The 19,685-nt window shown below is 45.2% G+C and overlaps 1 pseudogene; it reads left to right on the top strand.

The window, feature by feature from the left end:
* On the top strand, positions 1 to 5,103 carry LOC135553770 (polyadenylate-binding protein 1-like; annotated as a pseudogene).
* Positions 5,104 to 19,685: the final 14,582 nt, after the last annotated feature.

Here is a 19,685-nt window from a genome sequence, read left to right as displayed (position 1 = left end):
ATGTGGAATCAACAAGATCCTTCTCTGAAGAAGAGCATCGTTGTGAATATTATCGTCAAGAATCTGGATAAGCTAAGCATTAGGGGACACATTTTATATTCTGTCCTCTAAGGTTGTTTGTGGTACTAAGGGCATATCCCGAGGGTATGGTTATGTAGATTGCACAACCCAGGACGCTGTTGAACAAGCCAAGAGATTGAATGGTAAGATGTTGGCTGATGAAATAGTGAGCATTGAACCATTTAAATCATGTACACAGTGAGAGGCTGAATTTGGATCCAGGGCCAAGGAGTTCACCTATGTGTACAGGTACATCAAGAACTTTGGCATCAACATGGACGATGACAAACTGTGAGACGTGGTTGACATGATGAGTGTTTGGCAGATGTGTCTTGTGTAGCCTACTGTTGTATATTCTCTTGTTGTTTCGTGTCTGTTTAGTTGACCTTTTTATTGAGTTGAGGACGATTCTGTCCTTTTCAGCTCCAGGGAGTGTCATGGTTGATCACAGCATGAAATCTAGAGGATTCGGCTTCCTCAGTTTCAAAAGGAAGGAGGATGCACAGAAGGTGAGAGATGTCATCCATTATTGTCACTGTCTAGATGTGTTACGGAGCTGTGTCTGGGAGACCAGTGTGTCATTGGAGTGCATCTGATTTTGTCAGGCTGTGGATCAGATAAATGAGAAGGAGGTGAACAGGAGGTGGATCTATGTGGGCCACGGCCAGAAGAAATGCGCAACAAGCTCTCACAATCTCATGTCAGAATTAGACGTTTATCCATGTTTCTCAAACGTCAGATTTAGAAGTTGCTCCAAACTTAAAATTTAGACGTGTTTAAGGTTAGGTTTAGGCATTAACTGTGAATGGTTAAGGTAAGTGTTAAGGTTTGAGATGTTTGTTTGAGGCTTAAAACAAAAATCAAAAAAGTGGCCAGTTTCTACATCATCTCCCGACATCCTCAGATATGGATGGACATCTAATCCTTGTATCACCGGTGACCTGGCTGGAAATGCAAGTGCCAGACGTTGCTAAAATGCAGGATTCAGCTGAGGAAGAATGCCGCATTAACGGAGTCAATCTGTACATGAATAATATGGATGATAGCTGGAACGGTCATCATCTCCAGAAAGAGCTTTGCCACTTGAACAATCACAAGCACCAAGGTGATGATGGAGCACGGTTGAAGCAAAGGATTTGGATTTGTTACGCCACCAAGGCTTTGACGGAGATGAACAGTTGCAGAGTGACCAACAAGCCGCTATCTGTGGCTCCAGGCCCAGCACAAGACCCTACATCAGGCGTATCTGAAGAACCACTGCCTGCAGAGGATGGCTAGCGTCATGGCCGTCCCAAACCCAACCATCATCAACCCCAACCAGCCTGCACCCACCATTATGTATCCATGCACCATGAGTGCCTCATCCTCCCATCAGATGAGGGAGTATATCTGATGATGCAGCATATATGTAAATGATGGAGTCAATGTTGATACTACTCCCATAGCATTTACCTTGAATGTCTTTAGTTGGAAGAATACTGGCTATTGTCATCATCACATCTCTGATCATAAATATATTCTCCCCAGCTTCCCAGGCAGCCATAGTGAGCATGCCTCAGAAAACCTCTCAGCAGGAAATGAATTCCCTGCTTCAGGTCCACATGCAAAAGCCTGCTGTCCATGTCCAGGAGCCTCTGACTGCTTCCATGCTGTCAACCTTATCCCATGAGAACCCAAAATAAAGTCTGTGTAAGTCTGGCATCCATCTCTCTTTTCAATTCACTTCCTGATTCAAGAACTTGTGACCATCCATTCCATGGTCCTTTCTGATGGTTTATTTTATTCTCCCTCCCTCCAAGTTAGACACTTTACCTCCTGATCCACCCCCCCAATCTGTCTCCAGAAATCACAGGCATGCTCGTGGAGCTGGAAAACTCTGAGCTGCTCCATATGCTGGAGTCCCCACAGACCCTGCACGCCAACCTAGACTGAGGCACAGACACGGTCTCAATGGGGATAGTCAGCTCAGCCTCGATCTATGTTGAGCAAAACAAAACATTGTGGTGTTTGCTTTAGCAATCTTACTGGAATAAACACCTCCTCAATTCCTGTCATTATTGAAAGAGATTGTGATATCTCACATCTCAAAATAGGGTTACTTAATGTTAGATCCTCACGTCCAAGGCAGTCATAGTCAATGAACTAATCACTGATCATAATGTTAATGTGATTAGCTTGAGAGAAACATGGCTCAAAGCCTGATGAATGAACTGTGTTAAATGAGGATTCTCCTGGTTACACTAGTGACCATATCCCCTGGGCTTCCCGCAAAGGCAGTGGTGAGGCTGACATTTATGGCAGCAAATTTCAATTTACAAAAAATTAAATACATTTTTATTTGGAGCTTCTAGTCATGAAATCTATGCAGTCTATTCAATCCCTTTGAAGAGCTAACATTCCTAATGGACTTCCCAGAATTTCTATCCGACCTTGTAGTCATGGCAGATAATATTAACATTTTTGGTGACATTAAATATTCACATGGAAAAGTCCACAGCCCCACTACAAAAGGCTTTCGGAGCCATAATCGACTCGGTTGGTTTTGTCCAACATTTCTCCAGATCTACTCATTGCCACAGTCATACCCTGGATCTAGTTTTGTGGAATAATTATTGTGGATAAAATGTTCTTCATCATAATCCCTGATAATCGGACCACGATTTTATTACATTTTCAATAACAACAAATAATCAGCTCAGACCCCAAACAAGGATCATCAAAACCGTGCTATAAATTATAAAATTCTCGGACAACCCAAAGATTCCTAGATGCCCTTCCAGACTCCCTCCACCTATCCAAGGACATCGGAGTACAAAAATCGGTTCACCACCAATCTGAAGATTTTAATTGAAAATTCCGTAATACCTTAGATGCAGTCACACCCCTAAAAATCTGGACCCTGATCTCTCTTTTGATGAACATATCAAGAATATCTTCGTAGCATTTCAAAAATCAGAAACTTTTTGTACCAAAATTATACAGAAAAGCTAATCCATGCTTTTGTCACTTCTAGATTAGACTACTGCAATGCTCTCCTCTCTGGCTACCCAGATAAAGCACTAGATAAACTTCAGTTAGTGCTAAACACGGCTGCTAGAATCCTGACTAGAACAATTTATAATTTTACTTCAGTGCTAGCCTCTCTACATTGGCTTCCTGTTCAGAATGGATTTCAAGGTTTTACTGCTAACCTACAAAGCATTACATGGGCTTGCTCCGATTTGGTCCTGCCGTACATACCTACACGTACGGTCACAAGACGCAGGCCTCCTTATTGTCCCTAGGATCTCTAAACAAACAGCTGGAGGCAGGGCTTTCTCCTGTAGAGCTCCATTTTATGGAATGGTCTGCTTATCCATGTGAGAGATGTAGACTCAGTCTCGCCCTTTAAGTCTTTACTGAAGACTCATCTCTTCAGTAGGTGCTATGATTGAGTGTAGTCTGGCCCAGGGGTGCGAAGGTGAACGAAAAGGCACCGGCGTGACGAACTGCCCTTGCTGTCTCTGCCTGGCAGGCTCCCCTATTTCCACTGGGAGTCTCTGCCTCTGACCCTATTACGGGGGCTGAGTCACTGGCTTACGAGTGCTCTTCCATGCCATCCCTAGGAGTGGTGCGTCACTTGAGTGGGTTGAGTCATTGACGTGATCTTCCTGTCTGTTGATATCCCTCTAGTGGTGTGGGGGCTGTGCTTTGGCAAAGTGGGTGGGGTTATATCCTGCTTGGCCCTGTCTGGGAGTATCGTCAGATGAGGCCACAGTGTCCCCTGACTCACCCCTGTCTCAGTCTCCAGTATATGTCCTGCAATAGTCTATATGCCGGGGGGCTAGGATCATTCTGTTATATCTGTTGTAATTCTCCTGTCATATCTGGTGTCCTGTGTGAATTGAAGTATTATCTGTCATGTCTTGTTATGTCTGTTCCTGTCCTTTCTCTTCATTCTCTCTCTCTGCTGGTCTTTTTAGGTTACCTTCTCTGTCTCTCATTCCTCAGCTGTTCTACATCTGCCCTAACTAGCTCATTCTCTCTTTCCCCACCTGTTCTCTCTTCCCCCTCTGATTAGGTCTCTATTTCTTTCTCTGTTCCTGCTACTTTCAGTGTCTGATTCTTGTTTGTGTTTTTTGATGCCAGAAGCAAGCTGTCGTCTCGTTTGCTTCCACCTTGTCCTGTCCTGTCGGAGTCTGCATGCATGGCAGGTGCAACCTGCATTATACTACGTTCTTTTGTTCCATTGACTACGTTGGAAGAGGATTTATGCCATTCCTGTTTTTTATTAAAGAACTCTGTTTTCTGTTAAAACCGCGTTTGGGTCTTCACTCAAGTTCATAACAGAAGAATCAGACCACGAATGGACCCAGCGGCTCCGGACCCTTTTCACTCCGCCGTCGAGATCCAGGGAGCGATGCTAGGCAGACACGAGGAGGAATTGTCTGCTGCTCAACATGCCGTTGAGACCCTGGCCGTCCAAGTCTCTGACCTCACAAGACGGGTTCACCAACTCCACCTCGATCCACCGCCCACTTCCAGGGTTTCCGAGTCTCCGGAGCCCAGGATCAACAACCCGCCGTGTTACTCTGGGGAGCCCACTGAGTGCCGCTCATTCCTCACTCAGTGTGATGTGGTGTTCTCTCTCCAGCCCAACACTTACTCCAGGAGCGCAGCCCGCATCGCCTACGTCATTTCTCTCCTTACCGGACGGGCGCGTGAGTGGGGCACGGCAGTCTGGGAGGCGAGGGCTGAGTGTATTAACCAGTATCAGGACTTTAAGGAGGAGATGATACGGGTTTTTGACCGTTCTGTTTTTGGCGAGGAGGCTTCCAGGGCCCTGTCTTCCCTATGTCAGGGGAATAGATCCATAACGGATTATTCTATTGAGTTTCGCACTCTCGCTGCCTCTAGTGACTGGAACAGCCGGCTTTGCTCGCTCGTTTTCTGGAGGGTCTCCACGTCGAGGTTAAGGATGAGATCCTCTCCCGGGAGGTTCCTTCCAGTCTGGACTCCTTAATAGCTCTCGCTATTCGCATAGAGCGACGGTTTGATCTTCGTCGCCGAGCTCGTGGAAAGGAGCTCACGTTCTCCGTTGCTCCCCTCTCCACATCACTGCCACCTGCCGCATCACTGCCACCCTCCTCCGCCGGCTCGGATGCTGAGCCTATGCAGCTGGGGGTATTCGCATCTCGGCCAAGGAGAGGGAACGGAGAATCACCAATCGCCTCTGTCTCTACTGCGGCTCCGCTGGTCATTTTGTCACCTCATGTCCAGTAAAAGGCCAGAGCTCATCAGTAAGAGGAGGGCTACTGGTGAGCGCAACTACTCAGGCCTCTCCTTCTGGATCACGCACTACCTTTCCGGTCCATCTCCGCTGGCCCGGTTCATCTGCTTCCTGCAGTGCCTTGATAGACTCTGGGGCGGAGGGCTGTTTTATGGACGAGACCTGGGCTCGGGAACATGACATTCCTCTCAGACAGTTAGGGGAGCCCAGGGCCTTGTTCGCTTTAGATGGTAGTTCTCTCCCCAAGATTCAGCGTGAGACGCTGCCTTTAACCCTCACTGTCTCTGGTAATCATAGCGAAACCATTTCTTTTTTAATTTTTCGTTCACCTTTTACACCTGTTGTTTTGGGTCATCCCTGGCTAGTGCGCCATAACCCTTCTATTAATTGGTCTAGTAATACTATCCTATCCTGGAATGTTTCTTGTCATGTAACCTGTTTAATGTCTGCTATCCCTCCTGTTTCCTCTGTCTCTTCTTCACAGGAGGAGCCTGGCGATTTGACAGGGGTGCCGGAGGAGTATCACGATCTGCGCACGGTGTTCAGTCGTTCCAAGGCCACTTCTCTCCCTCCACACCGGTCGTATGACTGTAGTATTGATCTCCTTCCGGGAACTACTCCCCCCCCCGGGGTAGATTATACTCTCTGTCGGCTCCCGAACGTAAGGCTCTCGAGGATTATTTGTCGGTTTCGCTCGACGCCGGTACCATAGTCTCCTCCTCCTCCCCCGCCGGCGCGGGGTTCTTTTTTGTTCAGAAGAAGGACGGGTCCCTGCGCCCATGCGTGGATTATCGAGGGCTGAATGACATAACAGTTAAGAATCGTTATCCGCTTCCTCTTATGTCTTCAGCCTTCGAGATCCTGCAGGGAGCCAGGTTTTTCACCAAATTGGACCTTCGTAACGCCTACCATCTCGTGCGCATCAGGGAGGGGGACGAGTGGAAGATGGCGTTTAACACTCCGTTAGGGCACTTTGAATACCGGGTTCTTCCTTTCGGCCTCGTTAACGCTCCAGCTGTCTTTCAGGCACTAGTTAACGACGTCCTGAGAGACATGCTGAACATTTTTGTTTTCGTTTACATGGATGATACCCTGATTTTTTCACCGTCTCTCTCGATTCATGTTCAGCACGTGCGACGCGTCCTCCAGCGCTTTTTGGAGAACTGTCTTTATGTGAAGGCTGAGAAGTGCACTTTTCATGCCGCCTCTGTCCCTTTTCTCGGTTCCGTTATTTCCGCTGAGGGCATTAAGATGGATCCCGCTAAGGTCCAGGCTGTCATTGATTGGCCCGTTCCTAAGTCACGCGTCGAGCTGCAGCGCTTTCTGGGCTTCGCTAATTTCTACCGTCGTTTCATCCGTAATTTCGGTCAGGTGGCAGCTCCTCTCACAGCCCTTACTTCTGTTAAGACGTGCTTTAAGTGGTCCGTTTCCGCCCAGGAGCTTTTGATCTTCTTAAGAATCGTTTTACATCCGCACCTATTCTTGTTACACCTGACATCTCTAGACAGTTTGTTGTTGAGGTTGACGCGTCAGAGGTGGGCGTGGGAGCCATTCTTTCTCAGCGCTCTCTCTCTGACGGCAAGGTCCATCCTTGCGCGTTTTTCTCTCATCGCTTATCGCCGTCAGAACGTAACTATGATGTTGGTAATCGCGAACTGCTCGCCATCCGCTTAGCCCTAGGCGAATGGCGACAGTGGTTGGAGGGGGCGACCGTTCCTTTTGTCGTTTGGACTGACCATAGGAACCTTGAGTACATCCGTTCAGCCAAACGACTTAATGCGCGTCAGGCTCGTTGGGCTCTGTTTTTCGCTCGTTTCGAGTTTGTTATTTCTTATCGTCCGGGCTCAAAAAACACCAAACCTGATGCTTTATCTCGTCTCTTCAGTTCTTCTGAGGTCTCCACCGACCCCGATGGGATTCTCCCTGAGGGGCGTGTTGTCGGGTTGACTGTCTGGGGAATTGAGAGGCAGGTAAAGCAAGCACTCGCTCACACTCCGTCGCCGCGAGCTTGTCCTAGGAACCTTCTGTTCGTTCCCGTTCCTACTCGTCCGGCCGTTCTTCAGTGGGCCCACTCTGCCAAGTTAGCCGGCCACCCCGGCCTTCGGGGTACGCTCGCTTCCATTCGCCAGCGTTTCTGGTGGCCCACTCGGGAACGTGACGCGCGTCGATTTGTCGCCGCTTGTTCGGTCTGCGCGCAGACTAAATCTGGGAACTCTCCTCCTGCCGGCCGTCTCAGACCGCTTCCCATTCCCTCTCGACCGTGGTCTCACATCGCTTTAGATTTTATCACCGGACTGCCTTCATCAGCGGGGAAGACAGTTATTCTTACGGTTGTCGATAGATTCTCTAAGGCGGCTCATTTCATTCCTCTCGATAAGCTCCCTTCTGCTAAGGAGACGGCTCAGATCATTATCGAGAATGTTTTCCGAATTCATGGCCTTCCGTCTGACGTCGTTTCCAACAGAGGCCCGCAGTTCACGTCTCAATTTTGGAGGGAGTTTTGCCGTTTGATTGGGGCTTCCGTCAGTCTCTCGTCCGGCTTTCATCCCCAGTCTAACGGTCAAGCCGAACGGGCCAATCAGACTGTTGGTCGCATTTTACGCAGTCTTTCTTTTCGTAACCCTGCGTCTTGGTCAGAACAGCTCCCTGGGCAGAGTACGCCCACAACTCGCTTCCCTCGTCTGCTACCGGTCTATCCCCTTTTCAGTGTAGCCTCGGGTACCAGCCTCCGCTGTTCTCTTCTCAGCTCGCCGAGTCCTGCGTCCCCTCCGCTCAGGCTTTTGTCCAGCGTTGCGAGCGCACCTGGAAGGGGGTCAGGTCGGCACTTTGCCGTAATAGGGCGCAGACTGTGAGGGCCGCTAATAGCGTAGGACCAAGAGTCCTAGATATTGTTGCGGTCAGAGAGTATGGCTCTCCACTCAGAACCTTCCCCTTAAGACAGCTTCTCGCAAGTTGGCCCCGCGGTTCATTGGTCCGTTCCGTATTTCCCAGGTCATTAATCCTGTCGCAGTGCGACTTCTTCTCCCGCGCTATCTTCGTCGCGTTCACCCGGTCTTCCATGTCTCCTGTGTTAAGCCCGTTCTTCGCGCCCCCGCTCGTCCCTCCCCCCCATCCTTGTCGAGGGCGCACCCATCTACAGGGTTCGTAAGATTTTGGACATGCGCCCTCGGGGCCGTGGTCATCAGTACCTAGTGGATTGGGAGGGTACGGTCCTGAGGAGAGGAGTTGGGTTCCCTCTCGGGACGTGCTGGACCGTTCGCTGATCGATGATTTCCTCCGTTGCCGCCAGGTTTCCTCCTCGAGTGCGCCAGGAGGCGCTCGGTGAGTGGGGGGGTACTGTCATGTCTTGTTATGTCTGTTCCTGTCCTTTCTCTTCATTCTCTCTCTCTGCTGGTCTTTTTAGGTTACCTTCTCTGTCTCTCATTCCTCAGCTGTTCTACATCTGCCCTAACTAGCTCATTCTCTCTTTCCCCACCTGTTCTCTCTTCCCCCTCTGATTAGGTCTCTATTTCTTTCTCTGTTCCTGCTACTTTCAGTGTCTGATTCTTGTTTGTGTTTTTTGATGCCAGAAGCAAGCTGTCGTCTCGTTTGCTTCCACCTTGTCCTGTCCTGTCGGAGTCTGCATGCATGGCAGGTGCAACCTGCATTATACTACGTTCTTTTGTTCCATTGACTACGTTGGAAGAGGATTTATGCCATTCCTGTTTTTTATTAAAGAACTCTGTTTTCTGTTAAAACCGCGTTTGGGTCTTCACTCAAGTTCATAACATTATCCTTCTAATTCAATTCAATCCCAGGGCTTTGTTAACATGGGAAACATTGCCAAAGCAAGTGAAGTTGATAATAAAGAAAAGAGAAATAAACAATAAAAATGAACAGTAAACATTACACTCATAGAAGAATAAAGACATTTCAAATGTCATATTATGTCTATATACAGTGTTGTAACGATGTACAAATAGTTAAAGTACAAAAGGGAAAATAAATAAGCATAAATAAGGGTTGTATCTATAATGGTGTATGTTCTTCACTGGATGCCCTTTTCTTGTGGCAACAGGTCACAAATCTTGCTGCTGTGTTGACACACTGGTATTTCACCCAGTAGATATGGGAGTTTATCAAAATTGGGTTTGATTTCAAATGTTTTGTGGATCTGTGTAGTCTGAGGGAAGTATGTGTCTATATTATGGTCATACATTTGGCAGGAGGTTAGGAAGTGCTGCTCAGTTTACACCTCATTTTGTGGGCAGTGTGCAACATAGTCTGTCTTCTCTTGAGAGCCAGGTCTGCCTACGGCAGCCTTTCTCAACAGCAAGGCTATGCTCACTGAGTCTCTAAATAGTCAAAGATTTCCTTAAGTTTGGGTCAGTCACAGTGGCCAGGTATTCTGCCAGTGCGTACTCTCTGTTTAGGGCCAAATAGCATTCTAGTTTGCTCAGTTTTTTTGTTAATTCTTTCCAATTTGTCAAGTAATTATCTTTTTGTTTTCTCATGATTTGGTTGGGTCTATTTGTGTTGCTGTCCTGGGGCTCTGTGGGGTATGTTTGTGTTTGTGAACAGAGCCCTAGGACCAGCTTGCTTAGGGGACTCTTCTCCAGGTTCATCTCTCTGAAGGTGATGCCTTTGTTATGGATTGTTTGGGAATCGCTTCCTTTTAGGTTGTTGTAGAATTTAACGGCTCTTTTCTGTATTTTAATAATTAGCGGGTATCGGCCTAATTATGATCTGCATGCATTATTTGGTGTTTTATATTATACACGGGTGAAATTTGTTGCAGAATTCTGCATGCAGTCTCAATTTTGGCGACTGGACCTTTTTGGAACACCATTTTTTTTGTCTTACTGCGATTTACTCCAGGGGCCCAGGTCTGGCAGAATCTGTGCAGAAGATCTAGGTGCTGCTGAAGGCCCTCCATGGTTGGTGGCAGAAGCACCAGATCATCAGCAAATGGTAGACATTTGATTTCAGATTGTAGCAGGGTGAGGCCGGGTGCTCCCTCCCTCCCCTCCCGGAGGAACTGAGCCCTAGGACCATGCCTCATGACTCCTGGCTGTCCCCAGTCCACTTGGTCATGCTGCTGCTCCAGTTTCAACTGTTCTGCCTGTGGCTAGGGAACCTTGACCTGTTCACCTGACGTGTTACTTTGTCCTAGACTTGCTCTTTTCATCTCTCTCTCTCTCTACCGCACCCTCTGTCTTGACCTCTGAATGCTCGGCTATGAAAAGCCAACTGACATTTACTCCTGAGGTAATGGCCTGTTGCACCCTCTACAAACCCCTGGAATTATTATTTGACCCTGCTGGTCAACTATGAACGTTTGAAGAACAATCTGGACTTAAACGGCAATGTACTCTTATAATCTTCACCTGGCACAGCCAGAAGAGGACTGGCCACCCCTCAGATCCTGGTTCATATTTAGGATTCTTCCTAGGTTCCTGCCTTTATAGTGAGTTTATCCTAGCCACCGTGCTTCCACATCTGCATTGCTTGCTGTTTGGAGTTTTAGGCTGGGTTTCTGTATAGCACTTTGTGACATCTGCTGATGTAAAAATGCTTTTATAAATACATTTGATTGATTGAAGGTGGAAGATGCATCCGCTGTCTACGAAGCGTGGCCCAAGCCAAAACACCTGCCCCAGTGGCTTGAACATTCTATATAGCATTTCATTTTGCAAACATGACAGCAAACATGACAAGCATTGGACAATAAACCATGTATTTTAAGTGAATACATGATTGACTTTGTCTTGTCTAGATGAGGTTAAATTGAAGTTTAGCTTAAAACGTTGAAGAGTAGTAGGAGCCAGAATAAGTGTGTGTGTGTGTGTGTGTTTGCTTTCCTGTGTGCATGGTGCCATTGCCCTTCTCTGCCAGCCCTGTGGTCCTGTATCCACTCCTCCAGTTCCTGGGACAGATGTAACTACCTCCAGCCTCCTGCACTATTCTCTATTACAGCAGATCTAATTAGCCGTCCGTATCAAAGGAGATGTCAGAGTGACGTTGCCGGCTGTTCTGTCAGACCAGCTTACAGAACCGGGCCTGAACTGTTGCCCTGTCGCCGTGGTACATAGCTAGCTATAGCTCTATAGTGGGTGAACATCCAGCTTCATAGTGGCATGCGTTGTGTCCCAAATGGGCCCTGGTAGTGCACTAAACAGGGAATAGGGTGCCATTTGGGCCATCATGCACAATGCTGTATCTGGGAGGGCTAAAGGAGTGGTTTAGTCCACAGTTTCATTGTGTGTCCCAGACAGGCCTAATCTCTGTTAACCCAGAAGTCAACTCTTGAGTCATTTGTTCAGCTGCATAATTACCCCCCCCCCCCCCCCCCAGGGGACAAAAACCCTCAAAACAGTGACCAAAACCCTCAAAACTGAACTAATTGAACAGATTGAACGGTAAATGCTATAATCTACAGGCAGATGATGGATTAAGTTATTCTGGTCATATTTTGTGGTTGTTCTGCAGACTGGATAACACACTTGTATGACATACACACACATGAAAAGATAGAAGCACACACACAAATTAATGCGAGTGCACAGACACATGCATACACGAACGGACACACACACACACACACACACACACACACGAGACACAGAGAAAAGGGGTGAGGGGGACAGAGAATTACATCACACACATCCATGATTTATGTTCTCCACAGACACATAATGTAAGGAATGGAGGTACTGAGCTGTAAAGCTCCCTGAAGACTATGATAATTACTTGGTAATGGGATGGTTCAGAGGTTGGTAACACAGCCTGACCCAGCCACTAACCCAGGACCCAACTTAAGCAAAGTCTGGAGAAAAAATATTACAACAAAACAAAACATACTTTGATTTATTGTGGCGTTAAGTTTCCTTTTGCTTTAACCAGTCAGCCCTTTTTATGAAAATATGAATTCAAAAATATATTCATGCTGGGCAAGAAGAATTACGTTTTGATTTAATTGAGTATCCCATTTTTAGCTTAGAAACCCTACTGTTTCTGCACAAAGTCACACTGCTGCATTGAATTATTCCAGACTGTTTGACAAGATACACACATGCAGAAACAAATACACAGGCTATAGAACCGCAGTAACCAAGATTGATTGAAGAAACACTCTGTGGTGTTGACAGAACAAAGGGTCTGGGGGCTGAAGCAATAAGGCCGAAGCACTGAACTGCTTCTCACCTCAATATCCACATTACTATAATAACAGCAATACAGTACAGTCCCAGCACATGGCATGATAAACATGAATTATAGAGACATATGATGGATCGGTTGCTACAGCTGTCAACATAGTGACCTGATGTGGCAACAGGACTGGAGAGTGTCTCTGTCTATCTGTTGGTCTCTCTCTCTTTACCTCTCTCGCTCTGTCTCACTCTCTCTTTTTTTGGTTCCTCTCTCCCTCTACATCATTCTCCACCTGCCTGTCTCTGTCCTGCCTATCTGTCTCTGTCCTGAACATTACTCTCTTTCTCTCTGTAAATCTCTGCAGTTGTATATCACTCCACACCATCTCCCTTTCCTTCTCTCAATCATTTTCTCTCTCCCTTTTTATTTTGTGCCTGTCTGTCACTCCTTGCACTCCCTCTCCTGCATGTGCACCCCCTACCCTCTCTTACGCTCCTTCCCTTCTGTCCTGCTCCCCTCCATCCCTGTCTCTCCCCTCACTCTCCTTTATCCCACTCCCTCTCCTGCATGTGCACCCCCTACCCTCTCTTACGCTCCTTTCCTTCTGTCCTGCTCCCCTCCATCCCGGTCTCTCCCCTCACTCTCCTTTATCCCACTCCCTCTCCTGCATGTGCACCCCCTACCCTCTCTTACGCTCCTTCCCTTCTGTCCTGCTCCCCTCCATCCCGGTCTCTCCCCTCACTCTCCTTTATCCCACTCTCTCTCTCTCTCCCGTTTTCTCTCATTCCCTCCTCTCTCCCTCTCTCCCTCTCTCTCTCTCTCCCTCCATCTATCTCTATGACAGATAGCTCAGTGTCTCTACACACCAGTAGAACTGAGAGAGAGAAAGAGAGAAAAAAGAGAGAAAGTGAGGGGTTTGACTTACATGAGCCTGTTAAAGTAAAATAGATACCCCCCCCTTCCCCCAGAGATCAACCCGCATCAAAAGCCATCACCATTTAAAACACAGTAACACTGCTTTATTTGGACATGTTTTACCTCTTTTACAATAATGGTGAAATAAACATGTTGTTATACTAGCCACTTGCCCAGCCTTGTGTACCTTCCTTGTCCAAACACCAAGTCAACCACTGGGCAGGATCATAGAACCATAGCATCTTACCATCCCCTTACATTCAGCCTTCATACCAAAGGAGAGGGTCTTCAGAGTGAGGCAACAGAAGAATTAAAGGCCCCTGGAGACTGGAGCCAGCATTGCCTGCATGTGAATGATGTAACGTGGCCTGCAGGCAAGACTTCATCATGAATGTTACACAACTCCAAACTATTTGTCCCTCCTGGGATCTGGTCTCTGGGCTTGGTGGGGGGTCCAGTGGATATGTGAAATCATTAGCCTATGATGTTCTGTCTATGGACATCTTCAATGGTTCTGTGCTGGTTTCTGTGGAGTGAAGATCAAAGATAAAGATACACAGTGAACAGTGTTGAAGTCGGAGGTTTACATACACTGACCCAAATACATTCAAACTCAGTTTTTCACAACTCCTGACATTTAATCCAAGTAACAAATACCCAGTTAGGATCACCACTTTATTTTAAGAATGTGAAATGTCAGAATAATAGTAGAGAGAATTATTTATTTCAGCTTTTATTTCTTTCATCACATTCCCAGTGGGTCAGAATTTTACATACACTCAATTAGTATTTGGTAGCATTGCCTTTAAATTGTTTAACTTGGTTCAAATATTTTGGGTAGCCTTCCACAAGCTTCCCACAACAAGTTGGGTGATTTCTGACCAGGTTTGTAGGCCTGACCTGAGTCAGGTTTGTAGGCCTCCTTGCTCACACACACGTTTTCAGTTCTGCCCACAAATGTTCTATAGGATTGAGGTCAGGGCGTTGTGATGGCCACTCCAATACCTATACTTTTTTGACTTTAAGCCATTTTGCCACAACATGATGCTGCCACCCCCGTGCTTCACAGTTGGGATGGTATTCTTCGGCTTGCAAGCCTCCCCCTTTTTCCTCCAAACATAATGATGGTCATTATGGCCAAACAGTTCTATTTGGTTTCATTAGACCAGAGGACATTTCTCCAAAAAGTACGATCTGGTGGTTGAAAAACGAGTTCTAATGACTCCAACCTAAGTGTGTGTAAACTTCTGACTTCAACCGTATACACAAACATACAACAACCCTACACACAACCTAATAATCTCTCTTTCTCAACTACAGCACACAGACTCACAGATTCGTCACACATTTCCTCATTTATCCAAAGGCGCTCTCTTCTGTCCAATAAAATAACTGCATGACTGCAGCCAATTGAATCTGAGAGAACTGAACACTAAGATGTTCTTCTCCCCTCTGTTATTTCATGTGAAAATAACCTGCTGATTCATCCTAATGAATGGGATCTATTATGACCATGGTCAATATGACCGTAATCAATATGACCATGGTCTGTGTCAGTGTGCGTGTTCCCACAGCCCTCTCACGTCCACACGTTGACATGGTACCCTGCACATCGACTCTGTACAGTTAGACATGTTCTTTGTTACTCCTTATTGTTATTTGTTATTCCTCGTGTCTACTTCTCAATTTAAAAAAAAGATATACAGTATATCTTTAACTCTGCATTGTTGGAACAGGTAAGCTTTTCACTCCACACCTCTTGTTTACGAAGCATGTGACAAATACATTTTGATTTGTTCTATTAGAATGGAAAATATCCCAAAACAAACCCTGTGAACCCTGTCAGCTTGACTCTTCCCTTCCTCTCCTCTCTTCTCTCCCCCTCTCTCTAGCACCGCCGTCTTCCCCTCTCTGACGTCATAGCAACTGCAGTCGAATAGAACATCGAGCAGAGCAGAACATCATACATCTCTCCATCTGTCTGGGGGCTAGTTATGGACAAAGGGGGATCGGAGAACGGAATGAGGAGGGGGAGGAGGAGGAGAGGTGTGTACTAAACTCAGGCTCTACAGACCACGTCATAGAGACGCTAGAATAATATCCCTATAATCTGTCTTTAAACAGACTGGCTGCTACCAGGCTCTGTATAAGTTCCCCTGAGAAGAAGTAAAGTTATTCTATCAGTTACATTTCTATGTCTGACTCACCCCACCACTGCTGCAGAGGACCAAACATGAACCTGCAACAGGACCAGCTAATAGACAGACCAACTTCATAGAAACATGTCTGAGAAAGAGAGAGAGAGGGGATATATGGTGAAGGGGAAGAAGAGTGAGAGAAAGAAATGTTGGACATAGAGAGGAAGAGAATGAATGAAAAGGGAGAAGGGAGGGGAGGAATGGAGAAAGATGGGAAAAGAGAGTGACGCCAGAGGGAGGGAGAGAGAGAGAGAGAGAGAGGAGGGGGGTGCAGGTGGAGAGAAATGCTAAGTGATTAGCATTCCAAAGGGATTGGCTGCTGACTCAGGAGACTGTGCAACGCTGCTCTTTCACAGCCACACACACACGCAGGCACACACACATTCATATCCTTATCCATGCGCATGCACATATACATTAACAATTACAATGTGTAAACAAACACGGACCTGCACATTTACAATTCACACACTCTCTTGATTATACTTTGTTTCATTTACTTACAGGACTCCCTTCCACCCTCACACACAGATAACCCCTGCTAGATTCATACACACCTACACACACAAGTGCACAGACGCATGCAGGCACACACACACACACGCACTAACTCACACAATCTCAATCACTCACGCATGCACAAATGCACTCACACACACACACACACACACACACACACACACACACACACACACACACACACACACACACACACACACACACACACACACACACACACACACACACACACACACACACACACACACACACACACTCACACACACCAATAACCAATGCTATACTCAGCTGGAGGTACTGAGATGAAATACGACCTCCCACTGTGCAGATTTTCCAGCCATATCATTAAAACATATATAAAGGTTGTGCCTGGAACTTCCATGACAGAATAAACTGCTGATAGGATCATTTGTCTTCAAAACCCCTCTTGACGCCTTCCATTTCCTTACAGACATGTAAAACACCCCCAAAAAAATCCTGAAAATGCAGATAGAAATGTAATGAATAGAGATTACATGATTCCTTACTCTACATATGCGCTTTGAGAATAGTTTCTCTAATGAAAAGTTCTACACAAGTTAAATAAATGATTATTATTATTATTATTTTGGAGGGGCAAGTCAACTTTCCATAAAGACCAGCAAGGGACCACTAGGGAACATTGTGAATGTCCTGATGACATCCCCAACCTGGTCTTAGAGCATTTCCTATTATTTAGTATGTAAATCCGAGATGCTCTATTGAGTAAGATATGTTACGTTTAGTGTGATATGTATTCATTTGTGGATGTCCATCTCCCATTTTGCATGATATGTTGATGAATTACAATTCATATTATATGTTATGAATTTGCAAACTGTACAAAATATTACGGCTTTGCAAAAGGTACAATATGCTATGAATTTGCGTGCTCTGTATGATACACAGTGGCGACCCGTCACTCAGCCCCACCTTTTTAGTCTGTCATCACATTGCCAGTGGGTCAGAAGTTTACATACACTCAATTAGTATTTAGTAGCATTGCCTTTCAATTGCTTAACTTGAGTCAAACGTTTCGGGTAGCCTTCCACAAGGAACGTGGTACCTTCAGGCGTATGGAAAAAGGATGAACCAAAATTTTTTGCTGATTTCTTTTGATTTTCCCATGATGTCAAGCAAAGAGGCAGTGAGTTTGAAGGTAAGCCTTGAAGTACATACACAGGTACACCTCCAATTGACTCAAATGATGTCAAATAGCCTATCAGAAGTTTCTAAAGCCCTGACATAATTTTCTGGAATTTTCCAAGCTTTTTAAAGGCAAAGTCAACTTAGTGTATGTAAACTTCTGACCCACTGGAATTGTGATACAGTGAATTATAAGTAAAATAATATGTCTGTAAACAATTGTTGGAAAAATTACTTGTGTCATGCACAAAGTAGATGTCCTAAACGACTTGCCAAAATTATAGTTTGTTAACAAGAAATTTGTGGAGTGGTTGAAAAACAAGTTTTAATAACACCAAACTAAGTGTAATGAAAACTCCCGACTTCAACTGTACATGCTAAAATCGCCACTGATAATACAGTATGTTATGAATGGCTAAAGTTAGCTAGGCTATGGGTTAGGATTAGGGGATAAGGTAAGTGTTCAGTTAGGAGTTAGGTGAAAGAGTTCAGGTTAAGATTAGGGGACGGATTAGTTAACATGCTAAGTAGTTGCAAAATAGCAAAAAAGTAGGAAGTAGTTGAAAATGTACTAATTAGCTAAAATGCTAAAGTTGTCTATGATTAGATTTGAACTCACAACCAATGGGTTTGAGACATTTGAGACTTTGATTAATAATAAAACATAAAATAAAAATATAGGACAAAACACACAAGACAAGAAAGACACCACAACTCTACATAAAGAGAAACCTAAGACAACAACATAGCATGACAGCAACACATGAAAACACAGCATGGTAGCAACACAACATGGCAGCAGCACAACATGGTAGCAGCACAAAACATGGTACAAACATTATTGGGTACAGACAAGAGCACAAAGTGCAAGGTAGAGACAACAATACATCACGCAAAGCAGCCACAACTGTCAGTAAGAGGGATTCAGTCTTTGAATAAAGAGATTGAGATAAAACGGTCCAGTTTGAGTGTTTTTTCCAGCTCGTTCCAGTCGCTAGCTGCAGCGAACTGAAAAGAGGAGCAACCCAGGGATGTGTGTGCTTTGGGGACCTTTAACAGAATGTGACTGGCACAACGGCTGTTGTATGTGGAGGATGAGAGCTTCAGTAGGTATCTCAGATGGAGGGAGTGAGGCCTAAGAGGGTTTTATAAATAAGCATCAACCAGTGGGTCTTGCGACGAGTATACAGAGATGAAAGGTTTCTATAGAAGCAGTTTACACTTCTCCTAAATCTCAAGCAAATCAAATGTAATTTGATTGGTCGAATACACATATTTAGCTGATTCAATTGCGGGTGTAGTGAAATGCTTGTGTTCCTAGCACCAACAGTGCCGTAATATCTACAAATACACAACAATACACACAAATCTAAAAAAGAAATAAAATGGAATTAAGAAATATAGAAATATTAGAACGAGCAATGTCTTGAGTCCAGAGTCAGTATGTATGTATGTATGTATGTATGTATGTATGTATGTATGTATGTATGTATGTATGTATGTATATATATATATATAAATATATATATATGGACAGTATATGGATAGAATATATAGTATATCTGAAGAATACATAGGATAGAATAGTATATGTACAGCAATAGTTAAATTAGGATAGGCCTTGAGTAGAATACAGTATATACATATGATGTGGGTAAAATAGTATGTAAACATTATTAAAGTGACTAGTGTCAATTAAAGTGATCAGTGTTCCATGTCTGTGCACAAGGTAAGTACACACACACACACACACACACACACACACACACACACACACACACACACACACACACACACACACACACACACACACACACACACACACACACACACACACTCCCTCTCTCTTCACACTCTTGTGCTCCCATTGTTTATTCTATGTCAAGGGCCAGGCACTCTGTCTGACCACAGCTGAGAATAACACAAACAATAGAGGAATGGGAGAGTGCTAGAGGGAGAAATAAGGGGGAGTGGTGGAGCTGGAGAAAAAGAAAGAGGGAGGAGTATATATATCTGAACAACCTTATCAATCAGCCATTATCTATCATCCATCCAATAGTTAGCTAATCACTCACTGGTAATGGGCTGTATTTGCCATTGCAAGGTCAGTGGATTGACAGGCAAAGAGCAATCCGCTAATGCGTCTGTTTACATTGAGCAGATGTCAGAGAATGTCTGAACAGGAATTTCAATGCCTATTCTTTCGATACTCACTTTATTTCTCTCAAATATCGACATTCCTCATCTTTAAATTTATTCATATATGTTCTTGGACTGAATCACTTTCAAAGTATACATTATACAATTTAAATAAAGAAATTGATCCATATTCATTCATATCAATCCACACTCCACGTCATTAATCGAGTCCAAAGCGGAAGGATATGGAAACAGATTACGTTACGTACTGTAGTTCCGGGATCTGGGAC

Source organism: Oncorhynchus masou, chromosome 14 (assembly GCF_036934945.1).
Source record: "Oncorhynchus masou masou isolate Uvic2021 chromosome 14, UVic_Omas_1.1, whole genome shotgun sequence".
Lineage (NCBI taxonomy): Eukaryota > Metazoa > Chordata > Actinopteri > Salmoniformes > Salmonidae > Oncorhynchus > Oncorhynchus masou.
This window is presented reverse-complemented; position numbering and strand designations above follow the sequence as displayed.